At 34.1% G+C, this 27,796-nt stretch overlaps 1 pseudogene; it reads left to right on the forward strand.

Moving 5' to 3' along the window:
* Window positions 1–2,352: 2,352 nt before the first annotated feature.
* Window positions 2,353–27,637, forward strand: LOC149239022 (hexose carrier protein HEX6-like; annotated as a pseudogene).
* The last annotated feature ends 159 nt before the right edge of the window (window positions 27,638–27,796 follow it).

A 27,796-nucleotide genomic window follows, 5' to 3' on the forward strand; every position in this document is an offset into this window, starting at 1 on the left:
TTTGGTGAAGAATTAAGTTGAATTGTGTAATTTAAATATTAAAAATAAAAATTAGAATATTAAATTTTATTTATTTATTCAATTTTTTATTTTATATAATTAAAAATTACAATTTTATAAAAGATGGTATAATTATGTTCTTAAAAAACCAAAAATAAGTGTCCAAATTACATATATAAAATCAAAATTATCGAAGAGAAATAATATAATTGAAAAGTGACTATGGACAAGTAAGATATTTGTATAGGATTCAGTGGTGAACTTTTTTTATTCTATTGTTCTTAAAGTTAAAGAGAAATCTTACTCTTAAAATAAGATGCAATTGGGTTCCATACCTAGGACTTTTCTGGAAAAGAAACCAATACTTTTCTACTCTTAAAATAAGATGCAATTGGGTTCCATACCTAGGACTTTTCTGGAAAAGAAACCAACACTTTATTTACTCTATCACAGACTCTGTGGACACAGAAGCAATTAGGTTCCAAACCCCGGCGGTTCACGAAAAGCCACCTACACTTTCTTCACTTTATCAGAGCCTTTGGACACAGATGCAATTGGGTTTCTTCACTTTATCAATGTGGGCCAATAGCTTGACATCCTCCTATAATTGTCAATTTTTTGCAGGACACGAAGCCATCAAAAAGATACAAAGGAATCTTAGCTTCAGCCTAGATGATATTGACACCACACTTGGTGGAGTGGAGAAATACTTAGTCTCTACTTCGGATGGAGGATCATGAGGATCCTCCAGTTATAAATTTTTCCTTTGGTTGTGGTCTAGATGCACTCCTAGCATGGTTTTCTGATGTTGTCCTAGGAGCATCAATTTTGTAGTTCTTTTTTTATTTTTTTGGAATACAGTCATCAAGCATGTAACTCTTTATGATGTATATGGTAACTACAATATTTTTTAATAGTGTTAGGAAGTGCTTAAGTGGTTTTTTTGGCTTTCAATTAAGTATATTGTAACTCTCTTTTGTCTATGGTCCTTTCAACTGAATAGCAAAGCTATGCCTTTATGAAGGAAGCGCTGCTTTTGGCAAGCGAGGACTTGTCTGGAATAACTCTCAATGTAATTACTTTCCATTATAATAGAAATCATTTGCAAGAATTCAAAAAAAATGACAAACAATTGTGAAAATATTAATACAAAACATTTGTAAATTTAAATTTAAATTTAAAATAGTTTTAAAAAATTATAGAAATATCCGTTACTTAAAATATACATTGAGGAAACTATTACTTAAAATTGTTGATATGTACAATAATGCCAAGTTTGAAAATCAAGCTTTTCTTAAAAAAATAAATTGAAAAGGATAATTTATATTAAAAAATTAAAAGGACTAAGAGGAGTAAAAGACCAATCCTTTATGCATGATTATCTACACAGCATAAATATTGTAACAGGAAAATATATATATATATATATATATAATTAATTTTTTTGGTTATCGAATCATTAATCTAAATAAGTTCAGTACTTGGAAACTGACCAAAAAAAATGAAAACAAAGTGTCTTATTTTCAAACAGACAAGTAAAAATAACTTTAGAATAACTAAGAAAATTGAATAATTTTTATACTTATTTTATAAATAAAATAAAATAAAATTGAAAATTATATTTATAATCAATTTTATTTACAAATAAATAAAATAAAAATACTTAATATTAAATAAAAAATTATATTATTATTTATTAATATAATAATTAATTATTTTACTTAGAAATTACAAAAATTGAGAAATAAAAACACCATAGAATCGAAATTATTTTTAATAAATAAAAGCTATATTAAAATGTTTTAAAATATTTCAAAACAAATATATCAAAAGTCAAAAGATTATTGATGGTTATTAACCTTGATGTCGAGAGATTATTAAATTATTAATATTACATCATTTTAGATTCAGTCACATAAACCTCAAACGAATCGAATCGCTTATCGCTCACGAATAAATAATAATATTGAAATGGACGACACTACCCACATAACACTAAACTTGAATTTCACCAGTTACGGATGGTCCTAAATTAAAAAAAAAAAAAAAAAAAATTAAATATAGCATTTGTAGAAGATTTAAATATAGTATTTGACTTTGATATGGGACAAAAATAGCAGAAAACAAATCGAATTATAAAGATCCGGACTTGAATTTCACTGTACAAAGCATGTCACATGCATTTGGTACGACAGCCTGCCATCATACTTCGATAGTTTCTTCCCACTTCTGACTTAAAATTACTGATGCAAAGTTTGTTCACAGTGGAGTTCCATCCGTGTTAAAATTCAAGTACTTAAGTAGAGGAGCAGAAGCCTGGACTTGTTGCTCAGTGCTCAGTGTGGAACTATCATGGCAGGAGGTGCGTTTGTGGCCACTGGCCCTGTTGTGCATAAGAACTATGCTGGTAGTTTGACTCCGTATGTGCTGGTCACTTGCATCGTTGCAGCCACAGGAGGGCTCCTGTTTGGCTATGACATTGGAATCTCAGGTGACAACACATAACTCTCAATCTCAATCTTGGCTAACAACTCGAATCATTCGTTTTCATTTGAAGTTGAAGTTCATAACCAATTTTGATGTCTGTAACAGAGGGTCATAACCAACTCCATTATCAATACATTGTTTTACAGGTGGAGTTACATCCATGCCGTCTTTCCTGAAGAAGTTTTTTCCAGACGTGTCTAGGAAGGCATCCACTGCCAAACAAAACAACTATTGCAAGTTCGACAGCGAGATACTGACTTCCTTCACTTCTTCCCTTTATATGGCCGGGTCAGTGTCGTCCGTCATGGCCTCGGCCACAACAAGAGCTTTTGGACGACAGAAGTCAATGCTGCTGGGAGGCTCAACCTTCCTCACTGGTGCAGCTCTAAATGGGGCTGCAGTCAATGTAGAAATGCTCATCCTTGGCCGTGTTTTGCTTGGTTTAGGTGTGGGTTTTTCTCTCCAAGTAAGCTCATCTATCAAGACTAGTTCTCCCTAATCATTTCAAACAGTTACACCCCTGCTTTTGCATTTTCCTTTCTTCTGTAAATCGGAGTAAGGGACTTATACTGAATGTTGATATGAATTGTCATGCTTCTCAGTCCGTGCCTATTTATTTATCGGAAATGGCCCCTCCCAGAATGAGGGGAGCTCTCAACATTGGCTTCCATCTATTCCTAGGAATTGGGGTCCTTGCTGCAAATCTGATAAATTATCGCACTGCCAAGATCCAGAATTCGGGGTGGCGTCTCTCTCTGGGACTGGCAGCTGTCCCAGCGTTAATAATGTTGGTAGGTTCCTTCACCCTGCCCGACACCCCCAACAGTCTAATCGAAAGGGGGCAAATGGAGAAGGCCAGGGCCGTGCTGGAGAGGATCCGCGGCACGCCAAACGTGGAGGAGGAGCTGCAACACTAGATAGAGGCCAGCGAGGTTTCGAAGACGGTGAAGCATCCCTTCCGCAACATTATCAAAAGGAAATACAGACCTCAACTGGTCATGGCTCTGGCCATTCCCTTCTTTACGCAGCTCACCGGCATCAATGTCATCTGGTTTTATGGTCCAGTTCTCTTCCGTACCATAGGATTTGGAGCTGATGCTGCTCTCTTGGCTGCAGTTATTCTTGGTGTGGTGAATTTGGTTTCCATCATAATCTCCATATTCATCGTTGACAAGGTAGGACGGAGACCCCTGTTCCTCGAGGGTGGACTGCAGATGATCATCTGCCAGGTATGTTGCCTCCATTCCATTTGGTTTCCCTTTAAGTTCCTCATTCATACGGATCGTAGGTTTGCAACTGGTTTTTTCTCCCATTTAATGATCGATAGATTCAGAACTGAGATTGATCTGAATACCAATATTAAATAACATTCTTTATTTAAATGCAAAGAAGACTACATAACATCTATGAAATCAGTACATTCATATTATTTGTGCTCTTTCATATTGACTCTCAATGTATAATTTACTATGTTTTTTGTTGTTCTTCTATGTGTCTATTTGTTTTCATATTCAGTGATTCACTCATAATTTCATGCCAATAGGACAATGTAGTATCTCACTGTTAATTTATCTTCTTTTATGTTGGTTCAGGTGCACATCAAATATTAAATAAACACAGAATTAACACAGCAGAACAATCAAGCACATAGGAGACAATTTTTAACGTGGTTCACCCAACCAATCTGGGCTACGTTCACCAAACATAGGCATCAGGAATTTATTAATCAAATTGGAGATTACATCAAGAAATCCTCACACTCTCTTAGCAAACATCCGAATGGTTGCCTGTTATATAGCACAGAGAATCTAACAGCCTCATTAATTCCCTCACATCAAATATAGGAGGCATTAACTCCCTCCCAACAAACTGGAGCTAATCTAGGAACTGAATTCCTATTGTTGTCACCTTCAGAGATTTTTGCCTATTTCATCCCAAACAGAAAATCTCAACAATCTCCACCTTGACAACAATTTGCCTGATGCCCTGTTATTATTATTTTATCTTTTCTGCAAGCCAAGAGAAGCCAAACACCAACGTAGCTTCTCCAACAAAACTGGTTTCGTGAACATGTCTGCACAGTTCTCCTTTGTATGCACCTTTTCAAGAGAGACTCCCCTTTCAGTGATAACCTGTCTTACAAAATGGTATTTGATTGGAATATGCTTTGATTTACTATGATAGGCCGGATTCTTAGCCAAATGTATCGCACTTTGGCTGTCACAAAGTAACCTGATGTTGTCCTGTGACCTACCAAACTCACCAAGCAAACCTTTCAACCAAACCGCCTCTTTGCAAGCATGCGAAGCAGCAATGTATTCTGCTTCAGTAGTGGATAACGCGACAAAGTTCTGTAACTTTGACATCCAACTTATAGCTCCACCTGCAAGAGTAAAAACGTACCCTGAAGTTCATCTTCTCTTATCCAAATCACCTGCAAAATCGGAATCAACATATCCGCAAACAAATTCACTACTCTTATTGTAAGAAATGCAATAACTACTTGTGCCTCTCAAATACCGAAGCACCCATTTCACTGCTGACCAGTGTTCTTTACCCGGATTTGCCATGTACCTGCTGACAACCCCAACTGCATGAGAAATATCTGGTCGCGTACACACCATCGCATACATCAAACATCCTACTACATTGGCATAAGGAATTCGAGACATATAATCCTTTTCTTCATCTGTATTAGGACAAAAACTCGAAGAAAGCTTAAAATGGGAAGCTAAAGGGACTGACACAGGCTTCACATTATTCATACCAAACCTCAAAAGTATTTTCTCAACATACTTCTATTGTGATAGCCACAGCTTACCATTACTCCTGTCTCTGAAAATCTCCATGCCCAAAATCTGTCTTGCGGCTCCTAGATCTTTCATATCAAACGTCCTTGCATCTGAGTCTTCAACCTGTTGATTTCTTCAATGCTTTTGCTTGCTAAAAGCATATCATCAACATACAACACTAAGATAATGAACATGCCATTATTTAACTGCTTAAAGTAAACACAATGATCATATTCACTTCTTACATATTTCTGACTCAACATGAAAGAATCAAACTTCTTATACCACTGCCGAGGCGACTGCTTCAGGCCATATAATGACTTCTTGAGCCTGCAGACAAATTTCTCATTGCGATGTTGAACAAACCCTTCCGGTTGTTCCATATATATTTCCTCATCTAAATCACCATGTAGAAATGCAGTCTTAACATCTAATTGCTGCAACTCTAAATCAAACAAAGCCACTAATGCTAACACAATTCTAATTGAAACAATTTTAACCACTGGTGAAAATATCTCATGAAAGTCTATGCCAGCTTTCTGAGAAAACCCTTTTGCAACCAGTCTCGCTTTGTACCTGTCTTCCGTATCATTCACACCCCGTTTCAGCTTGTACACCCACTTACATCCCACAGTTTTCCTGCCTTGGGGAAGTTCAACCAGATCCTACGTGCCATTTTTACCTAAGGCCATCATTTCTTCCTTCATAGCTGCTTTCCATTTGTCACTATTTGAACCTTCTACAGCTTCCTGATAACACAAAGGTTCATCATCATTAGCGATCAAAGCAACTGAAGTAACATGATCATCATACCTTCTCGGAGGGCGTTTGATCCTTGTAGACCTCCTTAAGAATGTTTCTGGTGCTTCCACAATTGGTTGTCTATCATCTGTAGGAATTTCTTCATGATCGCCATCTGAGACCTATTCATGTCGTCCATCTGAACCCTGTTCATAATCTGATTCTGAAACCTGTTCATGACTAGAATCTGAACTATGGTCATTATGACTATCATTAGAAATGTTGTCAAACTAAATATGCTGGAAATCAGATACATCATCCTGTTTCAATCTTCTATCTACATCTAGCTGTACAAGAGAGGATTCATTAAACTTTACATCTCTGTTGATGATGATTTTGCGGGTAGTAGGATCCCACAATCTATATCCCTTTGTTCCATCACCATACCCAACAAAGATATACCTTTTAGACTTTGGATCTAATTTAGTTCGCTGATGTTTAGGCACTAGAGCATATGCATCACAGCCAAACACTCTGAGTTTAGAATAGTCACAAGGGTGTCCTTTCCATACCTCTTGCGGAATCTTGCAGCCTATCGCCGTTGATGGAGATCGGTTTATCACATAACAAGCTGTTGCCACCGCTTCCGTCCACAACTCCTTTTGCAACCCGGCGTTACTCAGCATACACCTTGCTCTCTCTAGAAGAGTCCTGTTCATGCGTTCAGCAACTCCATTCTGCTGAGGAGTATAAACCGTGGTCTTATGTCTCTCGATCCCTGCATCCTTGCAATAGCTGTCAAACTCCTTGGAGGAAAACTCACCTCCATTGTCAGTTCTTAAACATTTTATAGTTCTACCAGTGCTGTTTTCTACCAATGCTCTAAACTACTTGAAAACTGTAAAAACATCAAACTTCTTTTTCAACATGTAGACCCATACTTTCCGAGAAAAGTCATCAATAAACGACACAAAATACGACGAGCCACCATATGACGCTGTAGGGGCTGGACCCCAAACATCTGAATGGATATAATCAAGTATGCCTTTACTAGTATGTTTGCCTGTTTTAAAATTTTGTTTACTTTGTTTACCAAACAGACAATGTTTACAGAAATCCAATTTTCCAGATCTTAGATTAGGAAGTAACTTTCAGTCAGCCAAAATTTTCAATCCTCTTTCACTCATATGCCCCAATCTTTGATGCCATAAGTGAATGGAACTACTGTCATGTTCAAACACAGACACATGATCTGACCCAGTTCTACCTTCTAACTGAAATAGATTTCCTACTTTCTTAGCTTTCATCACTAGTAAGGTACCTTTATAGATTTTCATAACTCCACCTTGAATTACAGTTTTATATCCATTCGTATCCAGTGCTCCTAATGAAATTAGATTTTTTCTTAGATCTGGTACATGTCTCACATCAGTTAATATTTTGGTTGTGCCATCAAACATTTGTAGTTGTACACTTCCTATTCTAACAATACTGCAAGTGACATCATTAGCCATGTACACGACTCCATCATCAACTGATCTATATGTTTTAAACCAATCTTTATGAATACACATGTGGTTAGATGCCCCAGAATCTAACAACCAATGTTGATCATGTTTTGAAATATTAACTGACAATACCTCATCACTCATACCTGAACCAGATACTGAACCTGTATCTGTGGTGTTGGCTTCCTTCTTTTCTGTCGAAGAGCCTTCTTTAGCAGCCTACTTTCGCTTCCAGCAATCCTTTTTTAGATGTCCAGCCTTGCCACAATGCCAACACTTCACCTTTGGCTTCTTTCCTTTGGACTTTGAGCGAGAGTCGCTATGCTTTCCCCCGGAGTGTCTCTCTCGTGAGCGACCTCTGGCAATCATTACCTCTGATGTAGAGGTGTCTGCATTCGACCTCTTCCTTGTCTCCTCAGCCAACAAGGCTCCAACAACATCGTCAAACTCAAGGATATATGATGTACTAAAGCTTATGGAAGTAACAAAGTGATCCCAGGATTCAGGCAATGAACACAATAGAGTTATTGCCTTATCCTCTGAATCAAATTTCACATCTAGACTGTCTAATTGCACAAATAAGGTATTAAAAACATTCAGGTGATCAACAATTGAGGTACCTTCTTTCATCCGCAAACCATAAAGCTGCCGCTTCAGGAGAATCCGATTTGTCAAAGATTTCGTCATATAGAGCTTCTCAAGCTTCATCCACAGTCCTGCGGCGGTTTTCTCTGACACGATGTTGAACAGAACATCGTCCGCCAGACATAACCGAATTGCGCTCAGAGCTCTATCGTCCATCTCATCTCAATCATCCTCCGTCATGGAAAGAGGTCTTTTGTTTTTCCCAAACAGTGCTTTCGCCACACCTTGTTGAACCAGCAGATCGTGCATCTTCACCTTCCAGATCTCAAAATTATTCTTGCCATTAAATTTCTCCATCTCAAAACGGGCACTTTGAGTTTTCGCCATTTTGTATCAGCAAAAAAAAAACACACAGTAATCTCCAATATCCAACCAGCAATAAAAGGAAAAATTGCCTATCCCTTTCTGCCTTTGCCTTAAAAAAAACTGCCCTTTGCACTTATATTACTTTCCTTAAAAAAAAAACTTTCCTTTTACTTGTGCAAATTCCACCCCACAAAAAAAAACATACACTTGCCTTTTATTCTAATTTGCTTTCATTTAACTGTTTGATCAACCAGCAAATATATATAAAACAACCAGCAAATATATATAGTGTCGTCGTTATGAATCCAAACAGAAGGATCCAGATCATTTGCGTAGGCAAAAAAGTGCATCAAAAACCTGTGGTCTCTAGATTCTGCGTTGACAAAGGCCAGTCAAGGAGTTAAACACCGGCATTCTGCAGAATATCACTGCGCCGCTTTATATTACATAAATCCGTGTTGTGTTTTAAAGATATATACACGCATTTGTTAAATTTTTAACATATAAATATGCAGATAATTTCAAACTAGCATGCGGAAGACAGTTTCACACTGTCACAAAACATTTGAAGCCCCCACGCAGCGATTACTCAAACCGGCGCATGTATCACCACGCAGATACGCAGGTGTTTATAAATTCACCTCCCACGCAGCAAACACAATTTAATCACGCAAACAAATGGAAATTACTCTCGTTCACGCAGTCTTGGAAATGTACATCCGTTTGTAAATATGGATTAACACCGTTTGATAATAATTCCATCTCCACGCATTAACAAGCAATCCACTCCACGCATGTTTTTAAAATACATCCACGCCGTTTTTCAAAATATATTCACGCTGTTTTAATAAAATATGTCCACGCCGTTTTCAAAATACACATCAATCGTTTTTGAATGCGCATACCTTTACTCCTCACTATGATGTAGTGCCTTACGCTCATTCCTCCAGCAATCCACGCAGCAGGTCACAGCAACAGTCACGTCCAAAACAAACGCACCCTCAGCGCTTCAGCACAGTCTGCCAGCGCTAACAGATCAACGCAGCACCTCCATCATCGATCAACGCAACGCCTCGATCAGCTCCTCCAGGCAGCACCTCCAACAAGCTTTGATACCAATTGTTGGTTCAGGTGCACAACAAATATTAAATAAACACAGAATTAACACAGCAGAACAATCAAGCACATAGGAGACAATTTTTAACGTGGTTCACCCAACCAATCTGGGCTACGTCCACCAAACATAGGCATCAGGAATTTATTAATCAAATTGGAGATTACATCAAGAAATCCTCACACTCTCTTAGCAAACATCCGAATGGTTGCCTGTTATATAGCACAGAGAATCTAGTAGCCTCATTAATTCCCTCACATCAAATATAGGAGGCATTAACTCCCTCCCAACAAACTGGAGCTAATCTAGGAACTGAATTCCTATTGTTGTCACCTTCAGAGATTTTTGCCTATTTCATCCCAAACAGAAAATCTCAACATTTTACAGTAAGCATGGGATTCACTCTCTGTTTGTATTTTTCAGTTTGGCTGTTTCAGCTATTGAATGATGATGATTTAGTCATTTTCTGTTTGTAATTTTCAGTCCGATGATCAATGATCACCTGGTCTGAATCTACAAATTATCTGTTTCTGTATAGACATATTTTGTAACAAGGCACCATGTTTCTGTGATTATTGTTGTTTAATGCTAATTGTTATTAGTTTTATCAAAGGGTAAAACAATTTCATTTAGAGAGTTTAGCGAGATTATAATTTAGTTTGGAAAATAATATAAATTTAGGCAAGATTTTAATATAATTTAGTTGACATTTGTGGAAATTGGGGTTACAGTTGTCAAGTTTCAGGATCAAGATTTTGAATGCTTCAAGGTTTTTGATAGCGCTGAATCCCCTTTCACTACTCTAGCAGTTATATTTTTTGAAAAAATTCCAGCAAAATTCTTACGAGAAATGTGTCATGAATTTGTAATTTCTGTAAACTACGTCTGCTCATTTACTTGTCCTGATCTTCCTACAATTTTTTCATTATTTATTTTATTCATAATACTTCATAATCTAAATTTTCATTTTGATTATGGGGAAAAAAGAAATGTTATCAACCATTAAACCTAGTCAACCATTAAATATAATCTTTCCCTAAATTTGATTAAAAAAGTTATGTTCGCTTACTAAGTCTTGGTCATTGCATTGCAGGTGTTGGTTGCCGTGATCCTGGCGTTAAAGTTCGGAGACAATGGAATGAGCAAGGGATATTCATACTTTACCGTGTTCTTGTTCTGCGCTTATGCACTTGGCTTTGGATGGTCGTGGGGTTCCCTCAACTGGTTGGTTTCCAGTGAGATTTTCCCCTTTGAAATTTGGTCCGCGGGGCAAAGTATCAACGTTTCGATAAGTCTGTTGGTATCCTTTGTTTTGGCACAGGTTTTCCTGTCCATGCTCTGCCATTTTAGATTCGACATTTTTCTGTTTTATGCTGCCTGGACAGTGATCATGACTCTGTTTGTCCATTTTCTCCTCCTGGAGACCAAAAATGTGCCTATGGAAGAGATGATACGAATATGGCAAGAGCACTGGTTTTGGAGCAAAATGAAATTAGATTATTCCACCCTTGCCCATCAGCTTGTCAAATCCTCCAACCTGCAGGACCGCCAAAACGATCTGGAATTGGTAGAAAATGGCATCCCGACTTCTACCAGTGCACAACAACAAAAATAAAACAAAAGGGAATGAGGAGATCTTTGAAGTTTAGGGGCAAAATGACCACATTCACAGATTTATCATGCAAACACTTCAAATTCCTCCTTTGAAGGTGGCTTCAATGTTTCCCAACACTATCATATGTTTTGAATTCAATTTAGATATTGAATCAAGGAGTGATAAATTACTTTTTGAATTGAAGTTTTAGATGTTAGATTACTTTAAGGAGTGGTTTTTAAGTTTAATAATTTTGTGTATAATGTTTATAATAAGATATATATTATGTTTTTTTTATCTTCCTTGCTACTGGATGTCTTGATGTGTTTATTTGGTAAGATTTAATTTTATTTGTATTTGTATAAGATATATTTTTTTAGATGGTTGGGAAATGTTTTCAAATTGATTTTAATATTTTTTCTGGAAAAAAAATAAAATGTACGAATTTTTTTGGAAATTGAAAATTTAAAGCAATAATTTTTTTCTTATAATAAAAAGAATACAAAACATAACTCATTCTTTTGAAAGAATATTGTTTAGAAAAATCCAAGTATAAGAAATATTAACTACTCCAGTTGTAATTTTATGGAAAATATTTTATAAAAAGAAATATATGATAGCTTAAAGAGTTTTGTAAATATTTGCACCAATATATGAAAAAAGGGTAAAACTTATAACATACAAAAGTTGAAATAAATGCCAATATTTAAAATGGTATTGGATATGTCTTATGCAATGGTTTTTATATTTTTTAGTTGGATGCTTTGTTTTGCCATTCACATTTACTATTTTTAAGAAAATGACTAATACAAAAATGTTAGGATATTCCAACACATAGGAAATAGTTAAGTATAACCTGGTCTAGTGTAGAGTTAGGTAAAGTGTGTTCCTTTACTATGTACTTTTGTAACTTACAATCCGACGGTCACGATATGTTCAAGACATGAAGTGATCAGACGATTCATTCTCTCCTCGGTATTACCGACACTTGATCTGTGGTTTAACACCCGATTGGTCCATGATCTCTATTTAAAGAGCGTTGAGGGTCATTTATAAGGTGATCGTTCATGAGAAACGCTTATGTAAATTTTCTTTCTTTTATCAATAAATTGCCTGAAGTGGCTGCGTTGGCTCAAGTCGTGGACTGTTTCCCTCTTTGAAGGTTTTAACCACATCAAGAATACTAGTGTATTGATCTGTGACCTGTTTGTGAGCGGTTTCCATTGGTTTTCTATCTGAGGAACTTACCCTGTAAATTCCTACATGGTATCAGGGATATTTGAGGGCCGCATCTGTTGGTGATCTAAATCCTAAGCCGGTACAACTACATCCGACTGTCGTTTCCTAGATCTACTATTTCTGACTCCTTTCGGGCCGAGAGGACTACTCTTTTGTGTTAGGAGCATCTGTTCCACTGAGGAACCCATTTCATTTCACGCGAAAAAGTTTCTGTTAACCTTAGCTACGTCATTTTTAAGATCTCGAGGTATATAATGTTTATTTGCAGTTTTAGTTATTCATCTCTCTCTTTATTTCGGTTTATTTAGCTCTCTCTTTTTTATTATTGGATCTATACATTTTATTTCTGTGTTATGCTCTGGTTAAATCAGAAACAAAAAGAAAGGATTTTTCGCATGTGTATGCTCTTTTCAGTCATGCCTTAGCGTCATCTCAGAAAATCAGAAACATTGAGTAAAATATTTAGTTTCTAGCGAAAGCCAAGTTCAAGCCATAAGGTTTGGTTTTTTTTTGCATGTTTGCATTGGGTTGTGTGTTCTTTTGTTTTGTAAGTAAAAAGGGTATTTTCAGGTAAGCACACACTCCAAAGATTCAGTGACTACAAAAAAAAAAACGCCCTCTTCCTCTTTTCAAAAAATTACTAACCTTTTAAACTAGCTCACTTGGTCCAAAGTTACTTTATGAGAATAGAGGTCTTGGGTTCAAGTCTTTCTTTTTGTTGAGTCTTTTTTCACAAAGCACATGCAACTTATGTTTTAAAGTTACTTTATGTAAAAGTGTTCTTACCCATTATAAAAAGTGAGCCACTTATAATTCTAAAGTCTCTTTATCTTTTATTTTAGTTACAATTTAGTGAGTAGCTCATAAAGTACCAGTGTAAAAGTGATTTTCACTTATTTATAAAAGTGGCTCACATAATTTTATTTTATTTTATAAAAGTGAGCTACTTAGATTAAGTTTGGAAAGAGGGGGGATTTTTTTTTTTAAATATAACATTATCATTCACTTCCTCACATTCACGTACTTCGTCAGCATATTCAACAACTTTTTTTCAAAAAGCCATAACTTCTTCATCTAGAAGCCGTTTTCAGAGCCGTTTTTCTTTAATCGCCCTAATTTTTCAAGATGTTTCCATTGGAACACTTAGTTTCAACATCTACTGCTTCAGTTTCTATTAAAATGGAAAGTCCATGCCAAGTTATTCTTGACAACACCAACTACTTCCAATGGATGTCCTACATGGAGGATTTACTTAGAAGTAAAGGTCTTTATAGAATAGCCTCAGGCCAAGAGTCTAAACCGAAAGATAAAGATCAGGCAGTCAAATGGGAAAATAAGCAAAATCAAAAACATGGGTTGATAGGGATGTCTATTTCTCCAGACCTTAGATTCCATATCGCAGAACTTGATACACCTGATGAAGCAGTGAAATAGCTCAATAAAGTTTTTGGAATTAAAAATGAAATTAGAGCTCATCAACTCGAAAATGAGTTGCTTACGTTGGACCCCAATAATTTTTCCTTTATTGAATATTTTTTGTCCAGGTTCAAGACCCTTAGACTTCTCTTGGAAGGTGTTAAGGTTAATAAAGAAGATGGTATCCTTATCTATTCCATTCTTACTAAGTTAGGACCAGTGTACTATGTGTTTGTTTCCACCTTCCATTCTATTAGAAAAGCCTTTATTTCTCAAGGACAAACCTACAAGTCCCCCTTTTTTGATGTCTTTCGTGATTCTTTAATAGGAGAACAAGAAAATCTCTTACATCTTGGTCTTCTTAATTTTGGAAACTCTTCTAAGAAAGCCTTAGCCACCCAGCAGCAACCAAGTTCAAAGAATCCTAAGAAGCAGCATCCAAAAATGAATGGTCCTAAACCAACCAAAGGTCCTAAGAACTTTCAATCTCAAAATGAAAAATCAATTCAACAAAATGATAAGTCAAATAAAAAGAAAGGGAAGAAGACTGATAGACATTGCAACTTTTTTAATCGAGATGACCACCTAGAATCCAAATTCTTTAGGAAGATGGAAGCCTTGGAAGCAACAATGAAGAAGCATAACATCCACTTGGAGCACTCTTCAACTTCAACTTCATCTTCAGGAATAACACTTTATGTATGTGGTTGTCAAGCATCTCGGTCTGGTTATGCACTAAATGTATCTTCTTCTTCTCATTCTCATGAGTGGCTCATTGATTCTGGAGCTTCTTATCACATGGCCAAAAACAAAGCCATGTTTTCTTCTTTTAATGATTGTAACACCAAAAATATATATGTTGGTGATGATAGATCTATTAGTGTTGTAGGGACTGGAACTATTCATCTAGGTAATGGTCAATTTTAATGATGTATTATGTGTTCCAACCTTATCCTGCAACCTTCTATGTATATATCAGATAACTCATTTAGGTGAAGGTAAAATTTTTGAATTTTCACCTCATGTTGTTGTAATTAAGGACCTAAGAGATCCTAGAGAGATTTTAGCTACTGATATTGTTGATGATTCTACAAGGTTGTATAAGTTTAACAAATTTGGATCATCAACTCTTCCCTCGGCATTTGTTGCTCATAATGATGAAGTGAGAAAACTTTGGCATGAGAGATTTGGTCACTTAAACTATCGCTTCCTTCAAAATCTATGTAAAGAAAATATGGTGACAGGTCTTCCTATGGTATCCTACAGAGATCGTGTTTGTTTTGGATGTGTATTCGGAAAACATCATTGGGATAGTTTTGAAACATGTGCCTCTTGGCACACCTCAACCCCTTTACAACTTGTGCATAGTGATTTATGTGGTCTACTTCTAGTTGTTTCATTCTTTGGCTACAAGTATTTCTTAACTTTCATTGATGATTTCTCCAGATGCACTTGGGTATACTTCTTAAAACACAAGAGTGAAGTATTTAACATGTTCTTGCCCTTTAAGGCCTTTGTTGAGAAACAATCTGGACATCAAATTCTTAAGCTAAGATGTGATAATGGCGGAGAATATGTTAACAACAAATTCATCAAATTTTGCACTGAGCATGGAATTCAAATGAAACATATTGTTCCATATACTCCACAACAAAATGGTGTAGCTGAAAGGAAGAATCACACCTTAAAGGAAATGGCTAATTGTATGCTTCAATCTAAAGGGCTTACTCTTAATTTTTGGGCAGAATCAATTAACTGTGCAAATTACATAGTAAATTGCACTCCTACTAAGGTTTTAAAGAATATCACTCCAGAAGAAGCATGGAACTCAATTAAACCAGATGCAAGTCACTTTTGTGTTTTTGGAACTGAAGCATAGGCCCATATTCTCAATAAGAAACATAAATCCTTAAAACCTAAGAGTGAAAAATGTACTTTTGTTGGATATTCTGAAGATGTCAAAGGATATAGACTTCTTTCACCTAAATCTGAAAATGTTATCATTACAAGAGATGTAAAATTTGCTGAAAATATATCGGCCTACGAGCCTAGTTCGGCGGATGTGCCACATCTCTATATCCCTTCTACTTCTGAAAATATTTCTTCTTCAGATAATGACAACAAGGATGAAAATCCTCCCCCGCTTTCTCAAGATCCTCCTTTAGCTCCTCAACTTCCAAAATGGGCCCGTGCTACTCGGGATTCAACAGGTTCTCTTGTAGGTAATCCTATAGATCAATGCCATACATGTTCTCAGTTCGATAGAGCCTCTTCTTTACTGGCTCAAGCTTCAGTGAATTATGATCCTGACACCTTTGTAGAAGCTTCAGGCCATCTAGACTGAGATGCAGCTATGAATGAAGAATATTGTTCCTTATTGGCAAATGATACATGGTATCTTGTTCCTCTTCCAATGGGAAGAAAAATTGTTAGATGTAAATGGGTTTACAGAACTAGGTTTGGACCAGATGGAAAAGTTGATAACCATAAAGCTCGTCTTATTGCTAAGGGATTTTCACAAGTTGAAGGCATTGACTATACTTAAAAATTCTCCCATGTTGCCAAAATTAATTCTATCTTCCTTGTTCTTTCCCTTGCTGCCTCTTTCAAATGGGAAGTCCATCAGATGGATGTTAAATCTGCCTTCTTGCATGGGGACTTGCATGAATAAATCTATATGGAACAACCTCCTAGCTTTATACAAACAAAATCCATCCTTGTATGTCGAATTAAGAAATCCATTTATGGTCTCAAGAAAGCCCCTGGGGCTTGGTATGCCAAAATGGATAACTTTATTTTAGATACTAGCTTTTGTAGGTGGCATTTTCACAATACCATCTACACCAAGAAAGTGGGTAAGTCTCTTATCATTCTTGTTCTTTATGTTGATGATATTATCCTTACTGGTAGTGATCCCAACCTTATAAACCATGTGAAGTCTAGCCTTAAAAAATAGTTTGAAATGACAAACTTGGGACACTTTCATTATTTTCTTGTTCTTCAAGTCTTGCAATCCAAGGAAGGTATTTTCATTTCCCAGTCCAAGTGTGCATATGATCTTCTACACCACTTTCACATGGAACACTGTAAGCCAGCCCCTTCTCCCTTTCAGTCTGGAGCCAAACTTTCAGTCACTTATACTTCCTCTGAAGTTGATGCTACCTTATACCGTCAACTTGTAGGAAAACGTTTGTATTTATAAGTAGAGCTTCGGCGTAAAGCACATAAAGAGATACATTTGTCGACGCGTTTCGAACCAACTAGTGTGGTTCATCGTCAGGACAAGTTGAAGAAGCAGATCCAGCTTAGCTCTGCTCGGACTATTTATCATGCTAAGCTGGATCTGCTTCTTCAACTTGTCCTGACGATGAACCACACTAGTTGGTTCGAAACGCGTCGACAAATGTCTCTCTTTATGTGATTTACACCGAAGCTCTACTTATAAATATTATGGATCACAGAAGCCTCAATTCAACAAAACGTTTGTAGCTGACCCATACCTGTCCTGACCTTTCATTTGTTGTTGTCCTTATTTCTCGATTTATGGAAAACCCACATGAAAGTCATTGGAAAGAAGCTAAAAGAATACTTCGTTATGTTCAAGGTACAACTCAGTTTGGGATTCATTATAGTGCAGAAGCATCTCCTCTATTGGTTGGTTTCACGGATTCTGATTGGGCTAGTTACCCTGATGATCAAAAGGCTACTGCAGGTTATGTATTCACTCTTGGTTCTGGACCTATTACATGGGCTTGCAAGAAACAAAGTGCCATTTCTCTTTCTTCAGCAGAAGCAGAGTATCGTGGTGTCGTAGAAGCTAGTAAGGAAGCCCTGTGGTTTCGTCAGATCCTATCAGAGTTTGGCTTTCAGCAACAGCATCCAACTACACTTTGGTGTGATAATCAAAGTGCCATTCAACTATGCAAATATTGAGTCCAAAATCAGCACAGAAAACACATTGAACTACACATGCACTTCATCAAAAAGCTCATTCATGACCATGTTCTTGAAGTGAAATATTGTTCAACCGATGATCAAGTTGCAAACATCTTTACAAAGGCTCTCACTGAGGTGAATTTTACTAAACTTCGATTTATGGTTGGAGTTCAGGAAGTTTTCACTAAGTGGGGATAGGCTCTAATGCCTCCTTCCTTCTCCTATTGTGTCATATTTGTACATCCTTCAATCCTATCCCAAGTTGTTCTTGAGGGGGGATGTTAGGATATTCCGACACATAGGAAATAGTTAAGCATAACTTGGTCTAGTATAGAGTTAGGTAAAGTGTGTTTCTTTACTATGTACTTTTGTAACTTACAATCCAATGGTCATGGTATGTTATAGAGATAAAGTTATCTAACAGTTCATTCTCTCGTCTGTATTATCAACAGTTGATCCATGGCTTAACACCCGATTGGTCCATGATCTCTATTTAAAGAGCATGGAGGGTCATTTGTAAGGTGACCGTTCGTGAGCGAAGCTTATTTAATTTTTCTTTCTTTTATTAATAAATTTTCTGAAGTGGTCACGTTGGCTCAGGCCGTGGACTGTTTCCCTCTTTGAGGGTTTTAACCACGTCACGAATACTAGTGTATTGATCTATGATCTATTTGTGAGAGGTGTCCTTTGGTGTTCTATCTGAGGAACTTACCCTATAAATTCCTATCAAAAATTAAATAAATGCTTGTCATAAGCTTTCAAAAAGCCATTAGCTAGGACACTTTTACAATGTCTACTATAAAATAGTTTTGAGATATATTACAATACTTTCTTGTAACATGCTGGGAAATTAATATCTATGTAAATACTATATGAATCTTCTATCTTATTGCATTGCTAGAAACATTTCCACCGTTATTCCGTTTTTAAATATCAAAGGGATCATTAGCCCATGAGATGAGGAATAGACAATGATAGGGTGTTCTATTAAGGCCCTCTATGGTGTATAGGTCACTAGTTTGAAACTTGGTCGGCAAAAATCTAGCGATGCTAAGCGCTACTGTGATCCTCGCCTGATTTTGATGACTTAAATGCCCTTGGTTCATGGTTACTAAAGCCACAAGTTAGTCATATAGTCATCTTAAGGCCCACATAATCTAGCAAATAGTAAAAAATCTCAAATGGACCATGCAAGTGAGCATCCCTTATCTATGAATGCATTGCCCCATATATAAATTTTAGTATCGTGTGCACCAAAATTGATGTTAATTAAGCACCTTAGATGTCACTAGAGCCATAAAGAATACTACACTAATAGTCATCTTTGGTTGATCAAAGACATGCATCCTATTAGAATGTTCCAATGCAGGCCATGTTTAGAATCAGGTTTCTTGTTGTCCATTTATCCTACTCTACACATTGTCAAAATGGAATATCCTAACTCCACATGGACATGATTTGAATTCAATCATTGTCAAACCTCTTGTAATTTTGTTATAAGCATGTAGTTGTTTATTTATTTATTATTTCAGAAAAGTTGAGAAAATGTCCAAAATTTCTTTGGAAATGGATACAAGCCATCATGATGATTGGCCTTCAAAGGAAGCCCATTAAAAATAAAGGATGTAGTGAAAAAGGACATCAATAGGGAGATGCAAGGAAAACATGGGAAGCTTGAAGAACAAAAGTGAGAACTTAAAGAGTGCAAGATACTTAAAGATTAGAGGACATAGGAGTCCACCAGCTTGTCCGTGATGACCAAAGGTGTCTATAAACCATGAGCACTTGCAATTTATTTTAGTGACTAATAATGCATGATGTGTCCAAGATACATAACTCACCATTTGTAAGGATTTTCCCGAGAAAAATAAATCTCTATTGTATATTTGTATGCTTTCCAAATTATTGTATTTCTAATGTTTGACTTGCATTTTTGTATATGCTTGTGTATACTCCACTCAATAAAAATTCATAGTGGAATGGTATTGACCACTAAACATTGCTTAAATCTACAAGTTAATAGCTCCAATATTTTTGGCACTATATGCTCTACATAAACATTGGGAGGTTTAGTATAGAGTTTCACTTCAATGGTTAGGTAACTTGTCTCTTATTTTGGGTGTTTTATTTCCCGTGTTTCTATTCACTGGGGTCATTGGGTGTAACTAACAACTCAATTTTCCTCCACTAGGTCACTAGCATAGTGCCCCAGATGGATATTGAACATCTACAGTGAATTCAAGGATTTCCTTAAACCACTAATGTGTCTCTATTAGCAACAATGTAGATGGATTTCCCTCAAGTCTAATATCATGAACATTATCACTCCAATGACCTTAAGAAAAATTGTCAGGAAGAAATGTGTTTGAATTTCTATTTGATATCAATAAGTAAGAGTCATCTTGAAGACATTATTCTAGACCTAGATCATGTGAGCTCTGTTGTTATGAACTTCACACCTTAAAAATGATAAGAAGACAACAATTATAATCCTCTTCAAGGGGGAACTTTATTTTACAATGATTGCAATGCATAAGACAAGATTGATGATCCTTAGACTAGGTCTCCTTAGTGTGCGTAACCTTTCGTGGTCCCATTTTATTATAATTGTACCACACAGACACAGACACACACACACACACACACACACACATATATATATATATAGTAAAGGGTACAATATATATATATATATATATATATATATATATATATATATATATATATATATATATATATATATATATATATATATATATATATAGGTGCAATTCTAATAAAATGGGATCATGAAAGGTTCTAGCCTACATAAGAATATTATAATAGAAATGTAATCACTCAATATCTAGGGCTTAATAAGGGGTTTTAGTGTTAATATAGGGCTTATATAGGGTTTAGCATGCCCTTGCCCTTCAAATAAGTGTTTCCCTCTTAACACTTAACTATCTGCAGGTGCTTCTGAATGAAACATTAATCTTCTCATTTTGCTTCCTCCACTAGTAGGTTCTTCCATTTGATGAGGTATTCAATAATTGTTTAATTTCTCAACTACTTAATCCTTGTTTCTAGGGTTATTTTTGGTTCTAGTATGATTTTCCCTCCTTCATTAATCTCTAGTAAAATAGTTTGGAGTAGGACCCTATCACTGATTTCCTTTTTTAAGAAAGAAACATGGAAGAATGGATGTTCACATGAATATGGAGGAAAATACAATTTGTAAGCCATACTTCCAATCCTCTACAACAACTTATACGGGCCATAATACCTTGGTGCTAATTTATTATCTTTCTTATTTTCTTGAGGGACATCTATTTAGATGGTTGTAATCTCAGAAATACCCAATCGATCACTTTAAATTCCCTTTCACTACTTATTTCATCCTATTTTGTGCTACAACCAAATTGTTCTTCAATAGTTTGAGAACCTCTTATTGGTGCCATATGTGGTCCTCTACTGTTTGAGGTTTTATAGCCCGTTTTGGGGGTGATGTTATGAATGGAGGATGATATCAATAAAGTGCCATAAAATTGTGATATTTTTTATGAAGTATGGAAGGATATGTTGTACCACCATTCTAAAAAGAGAAATCGTTTGACCCATTTGTCTGTGTTTCTCATTTGTAAAGCAATGTAGATATCCTTCTAAACATGTATTCACAATATTAGTTTTCCCATTAGATTGACGATGGTGTTAGGTCCCTATAATACTAGTGTAGCTCTTTTATTGTTATTGTTGTGCCCATGTAGCCCCCATATTGTTATTGTGGTGCCCCACTAAATCCCACTATTCTTATTGTTGTGCCCTTACATTATTATTGTTATCTAGGCTCTGATTACATTATGACCCTTTATACTCCTATATATACCAAGGAGGTCTTATCATTTGAATCATACAATAATTGCACATTTATGTGATGTAAAGGAGGTTCCCCTTTGAAGAGGCTAATTTTCAAGTTGTTGATCTATATTTTCCAATGTTTTGTGATCTGGTTGCATAACATTTGGTATCAGATATTTGGAATCTAGGGTTTTTCTACTTCAAGCATATCATCTTGGAATTTTCGCTATAACTTTATTTCTACGAGGCTTCAGAAGATGAAATTTAAACCACATGGAGCCGAACTCTTGGTGACCATTTTGAAAAAATTTCAGATCTTTGTTCGCTATATTTTATGAGATATCATCTAAAGTAGTTAGGGTTTTCACATGCTCTACAATTTAGTCTCAAACATGTGACCTAGGGAAAATCATAATAACTTTCTCTACAAGCATCAAATTCAAATTTCATAAAAAAATGAATGAAAGTGCAAAGATTGGAATTTTTCTTGTATCATTTTCAAGGCCAAAGGTTGAAATACTGACATGTGACATTCTGTACAAGTTTGCTCTACTGAATTAATCCATAATTAGGTCATCATGGAAGATTGGGAATAACTGTTAGAAACTAATTAGCGAAGCAATGAAATACATAAAATATTGCAGAAATACAAATAAAAAAACGCATAAATCAAGAGAGACATAGATATATGTGGTTAACCCAATTTGGGCTATGTCCACGGAGAAACAACCAATCCTTCCTTTTGTATTATCTAACAAAATGAAGAGTCGCTGTAATTTCCTCTTTGCTCTCACACAACCTCCTCTCTCTTTCTTACTCAGAATAATCATTCACAACCGCAATACAATTCCCTCATATAAACTGGGGGTTGTCTTCTAGGGTAAAAAAACCTAAATTAACATAACTTCTACCATCCAATCATCCTCCTAATGAACGACCTAGATTGGCTACGAAATTACAATATTTTACAAGGAAAATTTTCTTCTATTTTTAGCTTCAGGGGCGCTTCCATCGAACCCCCCCCCCCCCCCCCTCAAGGGGGGCTCATAAAAGTTGTCGTCACCCCCCCTGAACCCCCCCTGACGATGATTAAACAGATAGTGTTTCTACCCCATTAAGAACATAGATCCAACATGACTGAAACAAAAGCCACTTAACAATCAGAAAGATAATCAGACTCCACACCCAAAAATATCCCACTTGGAGACTGATTATAACAACTCCATCACTACTTCACTTGAAAATGAAATTTGTTGACCTTGTCTCACCCCTGCCTAAAAATTATGAGCTGGTTTTAATAACTCCAGATTAGCATTGTGAAGGGTAAAACACTAGGTGCAAACTTTGGCAACATACAAAATTTAGGATCTAGATATATCTTTGTTTATTTATTTTTTATTTATTTCCTTAGTTCATTACCTTCATTCTATATGCCCAATAAAATTTACATCCCACAAATCCTAGGTGCTCCTGTGTTTCTAGAAGCACTTCCAACAACTCAAACATAATACTAAGAAGTACCAGAATCTAAAATTATCTTATGATTTAGAGTGGCAATTGCATTTGAAACGTGTGGCTTCCATTCAGTATGAACTTTAAAGGGCTCATTTGGTAGAAAGTTTCCATCTTGCAACTAGTTTTTGTCTTACAATGAAATTGATTGTTTACATTACTTGTAGATCATGGATCCCCACAACTCATTCAATTCTATTTTTTTTATAGGATACCATATTATTTTGAATTTTGAATGACTTCGACCACTTAATTGAATGAATGCTTATGGGGTAGACAATATGCTTCTTGATAGACTCATATACATATGAATCTTGCGTGAAAACATGGCAGTTAAATTTTATTGAATACTTATTATTGAGCTTCAAATTGCATCCTCTCTACTTAACTTTACTTGTCCAATACTCTGCATTATCCTTCCCTGATTTACACCCTTTGAGTTATCTAGTTCAAAATCAGTTGGCTACTTGCTTGACTATATTTAAGTAAATTGGTGTTCGTGATACAAATGTTGTAGATCCTATAATTGAGATAGTCAGTTTTGATTTCAATATTATACTCAATAACAATTTCATTATTCAATGATTAAAACTTGCCACAAAATCTATATTGAGTTTATATGTTTAGACTTAAAATTATTCATGTATATTGGCATGATGAAAAATTCAATAAAATAGTCTATTAGTTCTACATATGCTAATTTTAGTAATGAATCCATGTTGTAATTATAATCCATGATATAACTCAATTCTCTAAAATTTAAATTTCAAATTTCAAAGTTTTTCTCACAGAGACTGATAAATAAATAAAATTGCATAATTTGTTTACATCTATCTTCTATGCTACTATTTCCTATGTTCTTGCATTAAGATGTTCCCATTGCAACATGTGGTGCAATTGCTAGTTTAAATACCTAATAATGTAGTTTCAATGTCATGGCCAAGCCAAGTACAAAACTAATGTATAAGATGCCCTTGTTTGTGGGACAAGGGCCTTGCCTTTGTACAACAATTTAACTACTAAAAGTTATAAAAGTGTATACACTCTACCCTTGTGTGGATTTGGACATATGAACTTTTACAAGAAAACGCGTGTCAAGGCAATACAGTTAGAAGTGTTGCATTTATTTTTAAAATTATAAATTATAAAACAAAGTATAAAATTCAAAATTGGAAAGAATAACCACAAGAACAAAATTAAATGGAAATCATTAATAACAAGAAGTTCAAATATTGCAAATATTTTATCAAATTTAATTTTGTCTTTCAAAAATATATTTTTTACATATTGAACTTGAAAAGAAAAATAAAACGATTGACAAAATTAAGATTATTACTCTAACCTCCATAATAAAATAAATTATTAAGTCAAATATATTATTTTAAAACCTCTATATTTTTTTTAATAAATCAAAAACATTATTTAAAAGAAAAAACATTTACATAATTTTTGAAAACTATACTTTATTTAATTTCTTTTCTATCTTCATTATCATATCTCCATCAAGAAATCATAATAATTTTAACACATTCAATTCTATTTTTTTTCAAATATAAAAATAATACTATTTTTTTTAATACTCTTTCTTTATTTTATAAATTTTATATTTATAGTTGAATTGAGGCTTCTGGGATCCATAATAGTTGAAAGAATAACTTTGGCATAAAGCACATGTAGACAGACATTTGTCGACGCATTTCGAACCAACTAGTGTGGTTCAACGTAACTTAGGCCCAAGTTATTCTTTCAAATTTTATATTTCTTATATTGTTTTTTTTCAATTTTTTCAATTTAAATTTCCTTAAATCCATTCATTATTCTTTAACACCTCCTCAATTGAATAACCATAATCATTTTGACACATTCCATCCTATTTTTTTCAACAATAAAAATAATAATTTTTGTTTTTAAAAATCTTTCTTTATTTTATAAATTTTATATTTCTTATATTATTTTTTCCCAATTTTATCAATTTTAATTTCCCTTAAATCCTTTCCTTATACATAAACTTTTAATCATTTAATTTAATGTAATATATTAAAAAATAACATAGTTTAATCATTAGACATTTTCAGTCTTATAGGATCATTTTTTGGTCATTTTTTTGAAATTTAGGTGAGATTTTTTGGAATCATAAGTTTTAGCTTTGTAACTTATGATTTCTTGGTTTGGAATCATAATTTTCAGCTATGTAACTTATAATTTCTTGCAATCATAAATTTCTTGTAATCTGAACTGAATCCATTTATACATTCAAAAAAATACTTTAAACAATTGAATTTCACCAACTTGCCAAAAAATTTATTACCAGATCTTTAAAAAAAATATATATAAAAACAATCTAATAATTAAATTACACCTTAAAATATTTACATAATAAAATATTTAATATCCCATAATTAGTAAATATAAATTAATTTAATTTACTTTTATATATAAATATAATTACTTATTTTTATTTTTAAATATTTTTATTATAATACTAAATTACAATAATATTAAATTTTAATGCAGCTCACTGCTTCGTCATTCATACAATAAATGTAAAAATATATAATTGCAATCAATAAATAAAAAATAGATAACTGCAAGGAACACACTACACATAATAAATCTAAATTTAAAATAAAATTTATGTATTAAAACATTTGATATTTTCTATAAATAATAAAACTAAATTAATTAAATTTACTTTTATATATAAATATAACTTTCTATTTTTATTTTTAAATTTTTTATTATAAAAAAACTAAATTATTTAAATTTACTTTTATATATAAATATAGCTTTCTATTTTAATTTTTAAAATATTTATTATTATAATATTAAATTACAATAATCTTAAATTTTAATATAACTCATTGCTTAATCATTTATTCAATAAATATTAAAAACATATAACTCCAATGAACACATGACTTCATCTCATGAATCTAAATTTAAAATAAAATTTACATATTAAAAATTTTGATATTTTCTATAATTAATAAATTTTAACTAATTTTTTTTTTATGATGATGGTGGTGGTGGTGGTTAACGTCCACTGAAACCAAAATTTGGTCTATGGGACCTAAAGAAAGGAATTATTTAGTTTTGATTTAAGATTTTATTCCTTTGCTCAAAAAGCTTGGAGAGAAGCCTGCCGAGGTCACTATAATTTTGACAACATAAAAGACTAGGAAGGTTAGTATTGCAATAAAGATTTTGAAACTGAAATATAATATGGACTCTAAGAAGAAGTGATTTTCAACATAGATGTTCATTTAAAATTTATTTTATTATAATTTTAAATTACAATAATATTAAATTTCAGTACAACTCACTAATTCATACCATAAATATTAAAAATATATAACCTCAAAAAACACACAATTTCAATAATAAATCTAACTTGATTCTATTATATATTATTTTTTCTTATAATATTAAATTACATTCGGTCTTCTCATATTTAACTTTATTTAAAAAAATGCACCTCGCTGCTTGGTATAATAAATATTAGAAATATATAACTTTCAGGAACAGACTATTTCGTGCAATAAATATTACATAATAAATGAGCATCATGGGTACATCATCACCCAGAAAACATAATTTTCAAATCTAATGATAAACATAATTTTCAAATCTAATGATAAACCATGCTGGTTGATTCTAAACCTGTTGGCCAAATTTTTTTCTTATATGATTTCTAGCTAAAGACATTGCTTAATATTTCAATAATTAAATATTTTGATAAGGCTAAATTCTGGGATAATCCTTGTTTGGCTTAACAATACGTAGATGTCATTATAACTTTGGGTTAGAATAATAACAATACTTTATTAGTATTAAACTATTTTGCTTAACAATACGTGGATGTCATTATACCTTTGGGTTAAAATAATAACCCTACGTTTTTATAGTATTAACCTATGTTGATGATCAAAATTTTAAAGACTTTAATATGTCTTTATAATTTGTTATGACTGGTTGGTGATCGTCTTATACAAAACATTCTTTTTTGTTTTGTTTTCTTCCCAGTGTGTTTTACACTCAAGTTAGGGGGCCAGCTATACGATACCATTTTATTTATCGCCTAATACGGGCATTTTTTAAATATAAATCAATAAAATTATACATACCCTTCTGTGTTTTCCACTGCCAATAAGAGAATTCTTGTTCTGTGAGCAAGAACTGAAAGTTACGTGCACCAAATTCCACGTTAAATGTACATCTATAAAGTACAATCGGTCGGGAATCCTTTGAGCGGAAAAGGCCGTAACTGTTGCACTCAATCCAAATGTTTTGGTATTATTTCATGTTTTTGTCTGGTTCAGAGAAAGTGGTACACACAGTGTAATGGAAGTGATGGCTTATTCTTTCTTTAAATTCTCTTCCAAATGTTTCTGCTTTTGGCATTTCATGTTTGTTTGATGGAAAACAAAATGTAATATTATGGTAACATAACTGACAAGTTAGTCTTCTGTCAGGCTATATTTTAATGCAGCCCATACGGCAACGAAATTAGGTTTCGTTAGACTTTTGAATCATGTGAAAGCATCGAACGAAATTAGGTTTTGTTAGACTTTTGAATCATGTGAAGCATCGAATTCTACTGCCTTCTTTTACTTTTTCAGAGAGAAATGCACCATGAAATTATATTAAGAGAATATAAAGGGCTAATACA

This window comes from Pinus tabuliformis, chromosome 8 (assembly GCF_031772625.1).
Source record: "Pinus tabuliformis cultivar Carrire ecotype Pingquan chromosome 8, CPIR1, whole genome shotgun sequence".
Classification (NCBI taxonomy): domain Eukaryota; kingdom Viridiplantae; phylum Streptophyta; class Pinopsida; order Pinales; family Pinaceae; genus Pinus; species Pinus tabuliformis.